The sequence below is a fragment of the Motacilla alba genome, chromosome 7, assembly GCF_015832195.1.
Source record: "Motacilla alba alba isolate MOTALB_02 chromosome 7, Motacilla_alba_V1.0_pri, whole genome shotgun sequence".
Classification (NCBI taxonomy): Eukaryota; Metazoa; Chordata; class Aves; order Passeriformes; family Motacillidae; genus Motacilla; species Motacilla alba.
The window spans coordinates 2,545,320-2,557,514 of NC_052022.1; positions in this window are offsets into that span (position 1 = coordinate 2,545,320).

Here is a 12,195-nt window from a genome sequence, read left to right on the forward strand (position 1 = left end):
TAAAAACCCCTCTGAGCTAAAATCCACCTTCAGACTTAGTGACACTAATGATTTCAGGGGAGCAGGAGCCACAGAGCTGCACCTCCTGGTGTTTATCCCAAAGATTCCCTGTTGCCTCACAGGGGTTGTTTTCCAGGTGAAATGTAATTTGGAATAACATCACAGCATTAATAACACGTATTAAATGAGCTGAGGGTTGTTGGACTATAAATCAGTAATTAATATGGCTGCACAAACATAAAAATATAAAAATATATTTGAAACAAAATAGATTTGAATAAAAATAAGGTATATTTTGACTAAAAATAAGGTATATTGTGACATTTTATCTACCAGAGTTTGTTATTTCTAAAAGCATGAAAACTGGGCTGGTTCTGAGGATTTGATCCTACTGTTTTAATTGGTAAATTGATTCCCTGGCCATTGGAACTGCCCAGGGAATTTTGGAGTCCCCATCCCTGGAGGTGTCCATGGAACAAGGAGGAAGTTTTTCACAGAAAGAGTGGTCAAATCCTGGAATCATCTGCCCAGGGAGGTGGTGGAGTCACCATCCCTGGATGTGTTTAAAAAAAGACTGGATGTGGCACTGGGTGCCATGATCTAGTTGAGGTGTTAGAACGTGGGTTGGACTCGATGATCTTAAAGGTCTCTTCCAACCTAGAAATTCTGTGATTCTGTGATTCTGTGATTCTGTGAACAAGGTGAGGATCGGGCACAGCTTGGATTCAATGATCCTGGAGGGATTTTCCAACCCAAATGATTCCATGGTGTTGTGGCTCTGTAATTGTCAGTTGCAGCACAAATAAATGGAATTTTAGGATCAAACCTCAGGTACCCAGGTTTGGAATATCTGTCCTGTGCCTCTAAGCTGAGTTTTAGCCATGGACACGAATGAGAAGTCGATGTTTATTCACATTTCTTGCGGCAGGAAGGATATTTTCCTTTCGAGGGAGATGTTGCTGAGCACTGCTTGACTTTTTTCTTCTCACTGGTGTTTTCCTGTATTTATTCACCTGGGGAAGGGGCTCCTTGGAGCCTGCAGAGCAGCCAGAGAGCAGCTCCCTCCGAGCCACTGCAGCTCTTGGGCAGGAAAGGGAGGAGCTGGAGAGGTGCTGGAGGGATGAGTGTCTCCAGCAAAGGGCTGCTGCAAAAAATAAAAGTCAGTGGCAAAAATGGCACACTCAAAGACTGACTGGAGAGAATACAGAGTGTGAATCAAGCCAAAATAATTACAGGAATCACAGAAAAGTAGATTGGAATTTTTGGTAAGAATTCCTGTTTTAGTAAGGTCAGGTGAATGAAGTAAGATACAGCAGCAATGAGAATTTGTTGTATTTCTAACATGATTTCTGTTAACATCTGCTAAAATTTAGTTTAAATCTCGATTACACTTTCACTGTTCCTCTCACTGCCTTTCTAGACAGATTTTTTCATCAGAAAAATTACAATTACAAACAAAATTGCAATTACAAGGCAGTTTTTTCATCTCATGACACTTAAAAATGTTTTTTTTTTATATTTTTTAAACAAAATCAGTGAACTACCTTTCAGATAGAATAAATGATCACCCTCTGGAAGAATAAAAAAATTAATTTTGTGGCACTTAAGGACAGGGGTTAGTGGTGGGCTTGGCAGTGCTGGGTTAAGTTGGACTCAATGATCTTAAAAACTCTTCCAACCTGAACAATTCTGTTTCTGTGGCTCTAAATGTGAGCAGGAGACAGATTTCTAAATGTTGCATTTATACATATTTAGGAATTTAGGCGTGGACCATCATTTAATTATTTCTTGCTGTTTGATACCCTCAGTCTGTGCTTCCTGTGAACCTCATTGGGATGTTCTGGTTTGACTTTCCAAGCTCCATGTGTACCCAGCCTGTGAATGTCTATTAATGCCTGTTCACATCTGTAAATGTGCCATTAACGTGTCCATGAAATCCCAGTGCCTTCTGATATGGGAAAGGGCTTGTTTTGTGAGATAAAGTGGGTGTGTGAATGCTCTCATTTATCAGGGGCTGTTGAGACTGATAAGGAGGGGGGACAGGGAGGGCTGGTGATGACTCTTGGAGTGGCTCCTGTGAACTGGCACGGTGGCATCACATTTGTTGAACTGAATCTATGCAGAACCCCAAAAAACAATGATTTTGTTCTCTATGCCAGACTTAACCCATGAACTGGGATTAGCAATCAGTGAAAGATCTGGTTTTTATTTACAGTATTAATTCCCTTGTCACAGGATTGCCCATCCCATTCATTTTACACCCCTGCTGCATTCAGGGAAATGTTTATTTCCACTGTGGGTTCCTTAGCTTGAGGGGTTTGGGTAATATCACCTGCACTGAGCTGCAGGTTCAGCCAGGTTCCTTCAGAGCACTCAGATGAACCAACCCCGTTCTGAAGCAGAACTTCCTCTCCCTCTACGAGCCATAATTTGGGATTCTGAGCACATTCAGCCCACCTTGGGAGCACACAGAGCACTCCCTTTCACTGAGGGAGCACAAACTCGTTGCCCTGCTTTGCAGGAAGCTTCTCACTTCCACAAAGTTCAGCCAAACTCCTCCTCATCTCCTGACAGCTCTTGTGGTTCCAAATCAAATCACTCCTTATCTCCTTCCGTTCGTCTGATTCCACTTTCCTCCTTCTCCTGACACGCTCGTTTTGGCAGAGCAGCACACTCTGCCAGTTTGCCATCTGGTGCTTCTCCTCTTGTACGGCGTCACTTCTCTGAAGAGACTTTCCACTGCACTTCAGAAACTTGCTTTAGCTTTCCCCAAAAACCTCCCGCGGGATTTTGTCCACTCAGCTCCAAACTCCCTTTGGCCGCTGTCTTTATGTGTCTGGAGCACCCTAAATTGGGGTAGTTTTGTGGAAGTGCTGAACATACTGCAGCTATTTCGTCCCGCTGGTTGAAAAATCTCTGACAGTTTTTCTAAAAACAAAAATCATTTGAATTCACTAAAAATGTATATTCTGCCCGTCCTTGTAAAAATGTAAAGATTCCTGTGGAGTAACAGCCACAATTGGATGCGTGCTCCGATTGCAGCTCCCTGCTGGAGAAAACTGTGTTTTTATATACAGTGACTAAATGCAAACACTTGCACATTTAGAATTACTTATTTTACTCCAAAGCTTTGAACAAAAGCCTTCTAATTAACAAGGTGCTCTTAATTTCATGCCTGTTGTTTCAGCAGACTAAATAAAGCCCTGCCAGTAAATATTTATGATAAAATTCCTTTGAGAAATGCATTTTTTTGGGTCTGATTTCTCTTATTCTTTGACAGACATTTAAATAAAACAAGCATACAGCATCAACTTCTGCTCTGTTACATTTATGCAATGAATTAAAAAGAAAAGTATAAAACAGAACAGAAATGGCCTCATTATATAAAATTTGCTGGCCCATTATGTATAATTTGCTTAAATCTTTTGAGACAGAGTTACAGGTCTCACACAGCCATGACTGCAGCAGCTCCATAGCTTAGAAAGTACATTTTCCTGTGTTAGTTTTTATTCACTAGTTAATATGCTTTAACATTTTCTACCAAATGTCTTGTCTAAACTATTTTTAAAAGAGCTCACATTCTGCTACCAAAAGTCTAGTTCAATATTGCAGTGAAGCCCAAGAAATCTGGAGGCACATTTGACATCCTGGACTGAGAAGCTCTTCCTTTGTGCTCTGCGTGGCTGTGCAGCCTCAGTGTCCTATAACGGGGATGGATTTAAAGGAGACATTATTATCATATTTCCATCCCCATGAATTCACAGGATTCCTCGTGTGAATGAAGAAATAAAATAGTCAAGCCAAATTCTCCTTGTGTTCTAAGTCTCAAAGATAAAACAAATGCTGCTGAACATAAGGTTTTAAGGCCAAATCCAAAAAAGGATTTAGCAGTGAGGCAGACTTCAGTGCCTAAATCCAAAACTGCACGACCAAAATATCATCAGCTCCACTGTGGAAGTAATGAAACTGTCCTGGCCGTCCCCCTACACTCTGAAATTTTGGTGGTTCTCAGCTTCCCTTTGTGTCCAGCTGCCTCAGCTCGTTGGAGAGGGATGTCTGGCTCCCTCTGGAAGCCAGCAAGGAGAGGAATGGCTGGAGGATCCTCGGAGCACATCCTCCCACACGCTGGCAGGCTCGGGCCCTGCAGGACTCGCTCACCAGAACTCTCTTTTTCCAAATGTTCCGAGTGAAACTGGTTGTGGTGTCCCCTTCTCCACACCCTACAGCCAGGCTTTGGGGAGGTTGGGTCAGGAGCAGCTCGCTGGCAACACAAACCCTGAGAGGAACCCTGAGGGAGCTGGGACACAAACCCTGAGAGGAGCCCTGAGGGAGCTGGGGGTGCTCAGCCTGGAGAAAAGGAGACTCAGGGCTGCCCTCATCACTCTCACAGCTCCTGACAGGTGCCTGTGCTCAGCTGGGGCTGGGCTCCTTCTCCAGGAGCTGACACAACCAGAGCACACAGCCTTGAGCTGCACCAAGGGAAGTTTATGTTGGATATCAGGAAAGAGTGATAAAGCTCTGGAGTGGCTGCCCGGGGAGCTGTGCAGTCACCATCCCTGGGTGTGTTTAACACAGCCTGGTGTGGCACTGGGTGCCAGGGTTCACCTGAGGAGCTGGGGCTGGGCTGGACTCGATGATCCTGAAGGTCTCTCCCAACCTGGTGAATCTGTGTAAATTCTGTGAATTCTGTGTTGTCACCTTCCTGGAGGTCACCCGGGCATTGCCCATCTCAGGGTGAGTGGCTGGAACCATGGGCTGGAGACAGGCAGGGTGGCTTTGTCCCCTAAAGCTTTCCTTGGGATTTCACCTCTGTGTGGGGATTAACTCGAGGTGAATTTCACCAGAGATGGATCTGTACCACGTGTGGGCATAGCTGGAGAGTCCTGCACACCGAACCACAAACTTTAACAACTTTTTGGTGTCACTGTTTGCCATGAAAAGCACCAAGTCCTGGCAGCAAGGTCAGACTCCAGCACTTGCTATGGAAGGTGTGATCCTCAAGAGCTGGTTTTGCTCGTAACCTTTCTCCTTTTATTCCTCTGGCTTTGTCATGTGGCAGTGCAAGGAAAAGCAGAGGAATCCTCCCACCACCAGGCTGCTGGGCCAGGGATTTGAGTACGCCATTGCGAGGGGTGTTTTCAGCTCTTTCATGGAATCCCAGAACAGTTTGGGTTGGGAGGGACCTTAAAGATCACCCAGTTCCAACCCCCTGCCATGGGCAGGCACCTTCCACTATCCCATGGCGCTCCAAGCCCCATCCAGCCTGGCCTGGGACATTCCCAGGGCCTCACCACCCCAACAGGGAAGAATTTAATCCTCATATCACATCTAAACCTACTCTCTGTCAGTGGGAAGCCACTCCTCCATGTCAGCTCCCTTCAGGCACTGGAAGACCAGAATTAGGTCACCCCAGATCCTTCTCTTCTCCAGGCTGAACAATCCCAATTCCCTCAGTGTTTTTTGAAGGCTAAGAAGGACAGGAATTTGGAAGAGATCAACATCTATGTCACAAGGAGAGGATCTGATGACCTGGTTATTATTTTAAAAGTGTCGATTTTTGCTTTCTCCCCGAATGCTGTGGCCAAAAGTTGTGTTTTTGCCATCGTCTTTGACGTCTCTGGGAATCCGCAGGATTTCAAAAAAGCAAAGTTTGTCCCTGTCATGCTGAAATGTCCTTATTGTTACTGGGGGAAGGCAGTGCTAATGTGTGAGAAATATCTGATTCATTTCCAAAGATGTTTCTGATTTGGGAAAGAAACCGTTGGGAGGTTGTTCCAAAGGAGCTCAGGGTAGGAATTTCTGATTTTTTGGTATTCTCTTTAGTTTCCTTGAGAATTCAGTGGGGATTTTCTTTAAAATGCTCTTGCAGTGGTACTGATTGATTTCCTGTCAAATTTATGGATTGTACAGTGGCAGGAGGAAGAGATTTCTCCCAAAGGATATAATTTGTTATCAGAATCTTGGGGGTTTGTTGGACTTCTGATTAAAGGAAGAACAGAATTTGGGATTGCTGCATCTTCCGAGTGTGATGTGCTGGCATTTCAACATCTGGATGCTGCACTTTCCCTCTTTGATGTTCAGATTATGTCTCTATTACTGGAAAGAAGTTCTTTTTCGTGGTGTGATTTCCAAGAGAAGGCAGAAGTAAGATGTCAGAGTTTAGAGCATAAGTGTTTCTTTTCAGTGGACCCACCCACTTTTAACAATATTCCAATTAGCAAGGTGGTCCTAATTTCAGGTCTGTTCAACATCCACAAGAAAAAGCTCTTTGCATCCCATCAGGAGGAATCATCAGAAGGAGTTGCACAGCAAATATTAGCCTAAAATTATTTCTTTTAAGCGATGGGTTCATATTAGAGAATAACATTTTTAATGAGCTCAAGGGAGCTTCAGTTCAAGGTTGCATCTGGTTTTAGATATTAAAACTGCTTCTCCAACAATCAAATACAAACCACTGAGGAGATGTTGCAGTGCTCAGTACTCGAGCCTTTCCTCAGAGTGGCTTTTGCTGCCTTAAATTTGTGTCCTGCAGCCCTTTCCAGCAGACCCAGCTGCAGGACATTAAAAACCTTGCAGCGAAAATGCTTCATGCAAGCAGAGAGACAAGAGCAAACGAGATGAAAATGGAATTAGATGGTTTGTGCTGGGCTGTAACGTGGGTTTGCACCAAGTGACTGATTTGCATTTTGTCAGCCTGGCTTTTTCAAGAGCCTGAAACATTTCTGGCCACGAGAGGCTGGGTTTTTATAACTGCAAGGCTGGATTCCTTCAAGGCTTTGGGGCCTCGTCCTGTGGTAGATGAGAGAACATCCATTGACTTCAGCTGGAACGGGATCAAGCCCTTTAGACATGCAATGAAACATCTCTCCAAAGCCTATGAACTTGAGCCCGGTATTTATCAAGCCTGTGTCATATTATATGTTGAAATCAGGCAACAATTGTGTTTTCATATGGCTTTGGCAAGAAACCAGGAGAGACTCGGGGGCTTCACTGACTTTCTCATGGAGAGAAGCTGGAGGAAATATTTTTACAGCACCCTGTAGGGAGAAACTTGGTGGTTTGCTCCCCGTTGTCTGTGGTGCTCCTTGCCGTGGTGCTCAGCCCTGGAGAGGCTTTTCCCTCCATTTCTTCATCGTTCATATTTTAACCAGTATTTGAGGGTGGAAAGACCCCTCAGATTCTCAAGGATTGCAATAAATCAGTCTGGCTGAGCCTCTGCTCTCCATCAGCTCCTGTGCTCTGTGGTGGAATATCCCAGGATGCGTGTTAAGAGGTTTTATTGGTAGGGTGGTGTGATTGCTTTCTGTGCACTGCTGAAATGAATTGTTGAGTCTCATTTAATTCAAATACACGCTTTCTCACTCTGGTCAGGGATAAATTTAGCCAGGGGATCAACAATGCTGAAAGAGGCGAGAGAGAAAAAGGGTGTTTTCCCCCAATATTTGCATGATGTTAAATGTGCCATTAAAATGGTGAGACTTAGGAGATGGACCTAATGGACTGTAATAATATATAATCCATCCCTGCAAGATAATCTCTGTATTCACAGGATTGTCACAGTCATATGCAAGTCATCCACTGAGATCACTGTAATCAGCCCACTGTCAGTGTTTCTTTTCATTTCCAAATGCATATCTCGGGTCTGTCTCCATCTGCTTTGGCCAAACACAGCATTTAACAGCTGAAAGATAACATCTTCTGATAGGGTTTATCATTAAACCCCTTTCTTGTTTGTTTGGATGTTATCTCCTGCGAGATTGATAAAGCATTCGAAACCTATGCAGAATATAAATTGGAAGAAGAGGCATTTGAATGTGCCAGCAGCTTGCTCAGTGCTGGCCTCGGTGGGGACATTTGCAGGCTTTGAGGTGCAAGGGCTGAGAGGGGCCCCAGCAGTTCCTGGGACAGACAGGATGACATTCCTGGAGTTTTTTGAACTCAACGCTGTTTTGTGTCATTGTCTCTGAGTTTTGCAACAGCAGACAAGCAGGGAAGGGAAAGTGTGGGAACACCAGCAACAATGGCTGTCTGAACGCTCCCAAAAGCCTGGAGGCAAATTCTATTAATTAAAAGAAATAGGAAACTCCTATCTGTGGGGCTGTACTCTCTGCGAGCTGCAGGGTGTGGGGCAGGCACTTCGGTGCAGGGCTGCTCTGGGGCTGGCCGTGGGCCAGGACCGCTTTGGTTTCCCTGCACTGCCCCTGGCTCCTGCCTTCTGCTTGGTCCCGTGCGGCAGAGGGGAGGCTGTGTCCTGTAGGGCTGTGTCTTGTAGGGCTGTGTCCTACAGGGCTGTGTCCTACAGGGCTGTGTCCTGTAGGGCTGTGTTCTGTAGGGCTGTGTCCTACACAGGGCTGTGTTCTGTAGGGCTGTGTCCTACAGAGCTGTGTCCTACAGGGCTGTGTCCTACACAGGGCTGTGTCCTAAATATCTGTGTCCTACAGGGCTGTGTCCTACAGGGCTGTGTCCTACACAGGGCTGTGTCCTACAGGGCTGTGTTCTGTAGGGCTGTGTCCTACAGGGCTGTGTCCTACACAGGGCTGTGTCCTATAGGGCTGTGTCCTACATATCTGTGTCCTACAGAGCTGTGTCCTACAAGGCTGTGTCCTACAGGACTGTGTCCTACACAGGGCTGTGTCCTACAGGGCTGTGTTCTGTAGGGCTGTGTCCTACATATCTGTGTCCTACAGGGCTGTGTCCTACACAGGTCTGTGTCCTACAAGGCTGTGTCCTACAGGGCTGTGTCCTACAGAGCTGTGTCCTACAGGACTGTGTCCTACACAGGGCTGTGTCCTACAGAGCTGTGTCCTACAGGGCTGTGTCCTACACAGGGCTGTGTCCTACAGAGCTGTGTCCTACAGGGCTGTGTCCTACAGGGCTGTGTCCTACACAGGGCTGTGTCCTACAGGGCTGTGTCCTACATATCTGTGTCCTGTAGGGCTGTGTCCTACAGGGCTGTGTCCTACATATCTGTGTCCTGTAGGGCTGTGTCCTACAGGGCTGTGTCCTACATATCTGTGTCCTGTAGGGCTGTGTCCTACACAGGGCTGTGTCCTACAGAGATGTTGTGTTCTGTAGGGCTGTGTCCTACAGAGGTGTTGTATTTTACAGGGCTGTGTCCTACAGAGGTGATTTGTCCTACATAGGGCTGTGTCCTACAAAGGTGTTGTATCCTACAGGGCTGTGTCCTACAGAGGTGATTTGTCCTACAGAAGTGATTTGTCCCACAGAGATGCTGTGTCCTATAAGGCTTTGTCCTACAGATGCTGTGTCCTACAGAGGTGTTGTATTCTACAGGGCTTTGTCCTACACAGGTGTGGTGTCCTACAGGGCTGTGTCCCACAGAGGTGTTGTATCCTACAGTGGATCTGTCCCCCACAAAGGAGCTGTCCCCTACAGAGGAGCCGTGTCCTACACAGGTGCTCTGTCCCCCCAGTTTTTCCACAGCCCTGCCAGAGCCCCGTGCCCTCTGAGATGGAGATTCCCAGCTGGTTCCTCAGGCTCCTGAGGAGCAGGAAATCCTCTGCCATATCTCTTTTTCTGGTAGCAATTGGCTTGTCTTGGGTGGCTGTGGGTCAGGGGACAGGGTTCCTTATGGGGTGGAGGTGGCTGTGTGGCTGCCCTGGGATTGGGACAGTCACTCTGGGAACCCCCAGCTTGTCTCTCCTCTGCTGGGAGCTCACCTGAGCCTCACTCTGTGTGCTCAGGGTGCTCTCAGGTATCCTGCCCTTTCCTCTCCCCTCCTGTGCCTCCCCCCAGAGGCACCAGAAGCTCTGGAGAAGGTATTTTTATAGCCTACATTGTCAAAGTGCTCCTAAAATTTGGCTGTCCCTTTGCTGCCATATGTCCCTGGCAACTTGCTGACGCTGAAGCAAGCCCCCCTGACAGCCAGCACAGAAGCTGTCAATCACGGCCACATCCATCCAGTCACTCGACAGGCCCCGGGGACCACCTGCTCCTGGGAATGACTTCTTTCCCTCATCCCCCCAAAGCCGTCCCCCTGATCAAACACCTGCTCTTTCCTGGATCCCTAACTCCTGCCACATTTCCGTGCTCTTCCTTCCATCACCTGGAAAGAAAATCAAAATGCAAGGACTACCTGTCGGTGGTAATAATGGGATAAAGGGGAACAGCTTAAGCGACGCCTGGTTCTTATTGATCTTCTTGGCATGAGCGTTGAGTTTCTCGTTCCAAAGTCACTTCCAGCTCCTATCTGAAATTAGATTTTAAATTTGGTGGCACCCTGTGTGTTTGTGAACTCCCGAAATTTGCACAAGGATCTGGCTGCTCTTCATAGCCTCAAAGAGCTGCTGCAAAGAACCGTAGAACTTTTGATGTAAAAAGACTGCGAAAATGGGAAATGCTGCTGCAAGTAGCTGTTATTGCAATTGATATTTCAATTGCTGCTGACTTTATTGTTTGTGTTTGGCTTGAATTTCAGGGCCTGAGCCTTTGGTTTTGCTCAGATCAAAGATTAGCTGCCTCTGTCTCTGAAGAGAGGAGAGCTTTGTTTCAGGGGTGGCTTCAGAGAGGAAGTTTCTCTTGGGTGGCAAGAGCTGGTCCAACAACTCTATTTTTAGGTTGAGAAAAAAATGAAGCAGAAACAAAAGAAGCCAGATATTGAGCAGATTTGCTATACTGCAAGGATAAAATACCTACTCCTGAAAATGTAATGAGAACACACCTGTAAATTATAGGGGCCACCACAGACTTGTCCCTACCGTGTCTTCTTTTCCAGCTGGTGTGGAAATTGTCTTTTTTCTCACTTTCTCCCACTGCTTGGGGACAGGAACTTGTAGAAAATGTGTCTTTTTTTTTTTGCTGTGTAAAGTTGCTGCCAGTTTAGTGAGGTAAACTGGTTTGTGGAGGGGTCAGAGTGGCTGGAGGGACGTGGTGGGGACATGGAGCTGGAGTGAGAGCAGGGGAGCAGGACTGTCCATTCCTGCTGGATTTGCTCCTGGATCAGCTGACACATCCAGGAAACCCCTTCTGAAACAAGAAACAGTGGTCTTTTGGGCCAGCACCCAAAGATCCCAGATCCCATCTGGATCTAGGCCATAGAGCAGCACCTGGATTAATCTGACCCACTTGAGCAGTTTCAGATTTTTCTTCACAGGCACAAGTCCCTCACTCTGATTACCAGAGCAGAAGTTGGGTTGCAAGTGTTGAGCAGGGGAAATGGGGAAGTTGCACTTTAAAAATATCTACAGCCTCCTTAAGAAAAGATGGAAGAAACCTTTACTGAGATGTCTTTATTTATTTAAGTAGCCATCTTTATCGCCAGTATAATATCAAAGACATTCAAGAGCTCTTCTTGTGTATTTAGCTGTTCAGATTACCAATAACCTTCATTTTTGTTTGTTCTGTCTGCTCATTAACTGGCCTTTTCCACTTCCATCCAGACAGGACCTTCTGGTTCCTTTTTCAGGCATCACGTTCTGCTGCAGCCGTTGGTTTTTTGACTTTCTCTTGTGGGTGGCTTAAGTCTTTCTGGGAAGAAGTGCAAATTATTGAAGATATTTCAACTTGCCTTTCAAGTCTGATTTGGAAACACTATTTTGATTTACTGACAAACGGGGAAACGTCTGATGCAATTCTGGAGGTCTTAAATCTTTAGTTTGTAATTATGATAGCTGGTTGTTTTTTTTTTTTTGGGCTATAATATATATTCCTTGGCATTATTTAAAACTGTTTGCCTGATCAGAGGTCAGATGGAAATGAAATGATGTTATCAGACGCAGCTACAGCACAACTGAGTACAAATGTGCAGGTTTAGGAGGAACATTAATTTGATTAATTCTTGAAAACAAAAAGTAGAGGAGAAAGTGTAACATTGATTAGATGGGTTTAAGGAGAAAATTAAAGACTTTAATTATAACTAGATTTAAATTATAGCTAGTATTAAAGGGCACAAGCATTAATGGTTACTTAGAGAAAAGGTGCCTCCTTTCTTCTTCCCAATTGTATTTTTTGATCATTTTATAATAAAACAATAAAACCTCTCTAGCACATTTTGTTCCAGTTTTTAAAGGTCACCACATTTACACTTGAAGTAAATCAAGATGCAGGGGATGACGCACCCTGGCCAAATATTTTCAGCAGCATAAAAAGGCATTAAAAAAATCTACTTGTTTAGACTCTTATTTTAATAATGATTTTGTTTTAAATGGAAATCCTCAAGGATCTGTTGTTTCCTTC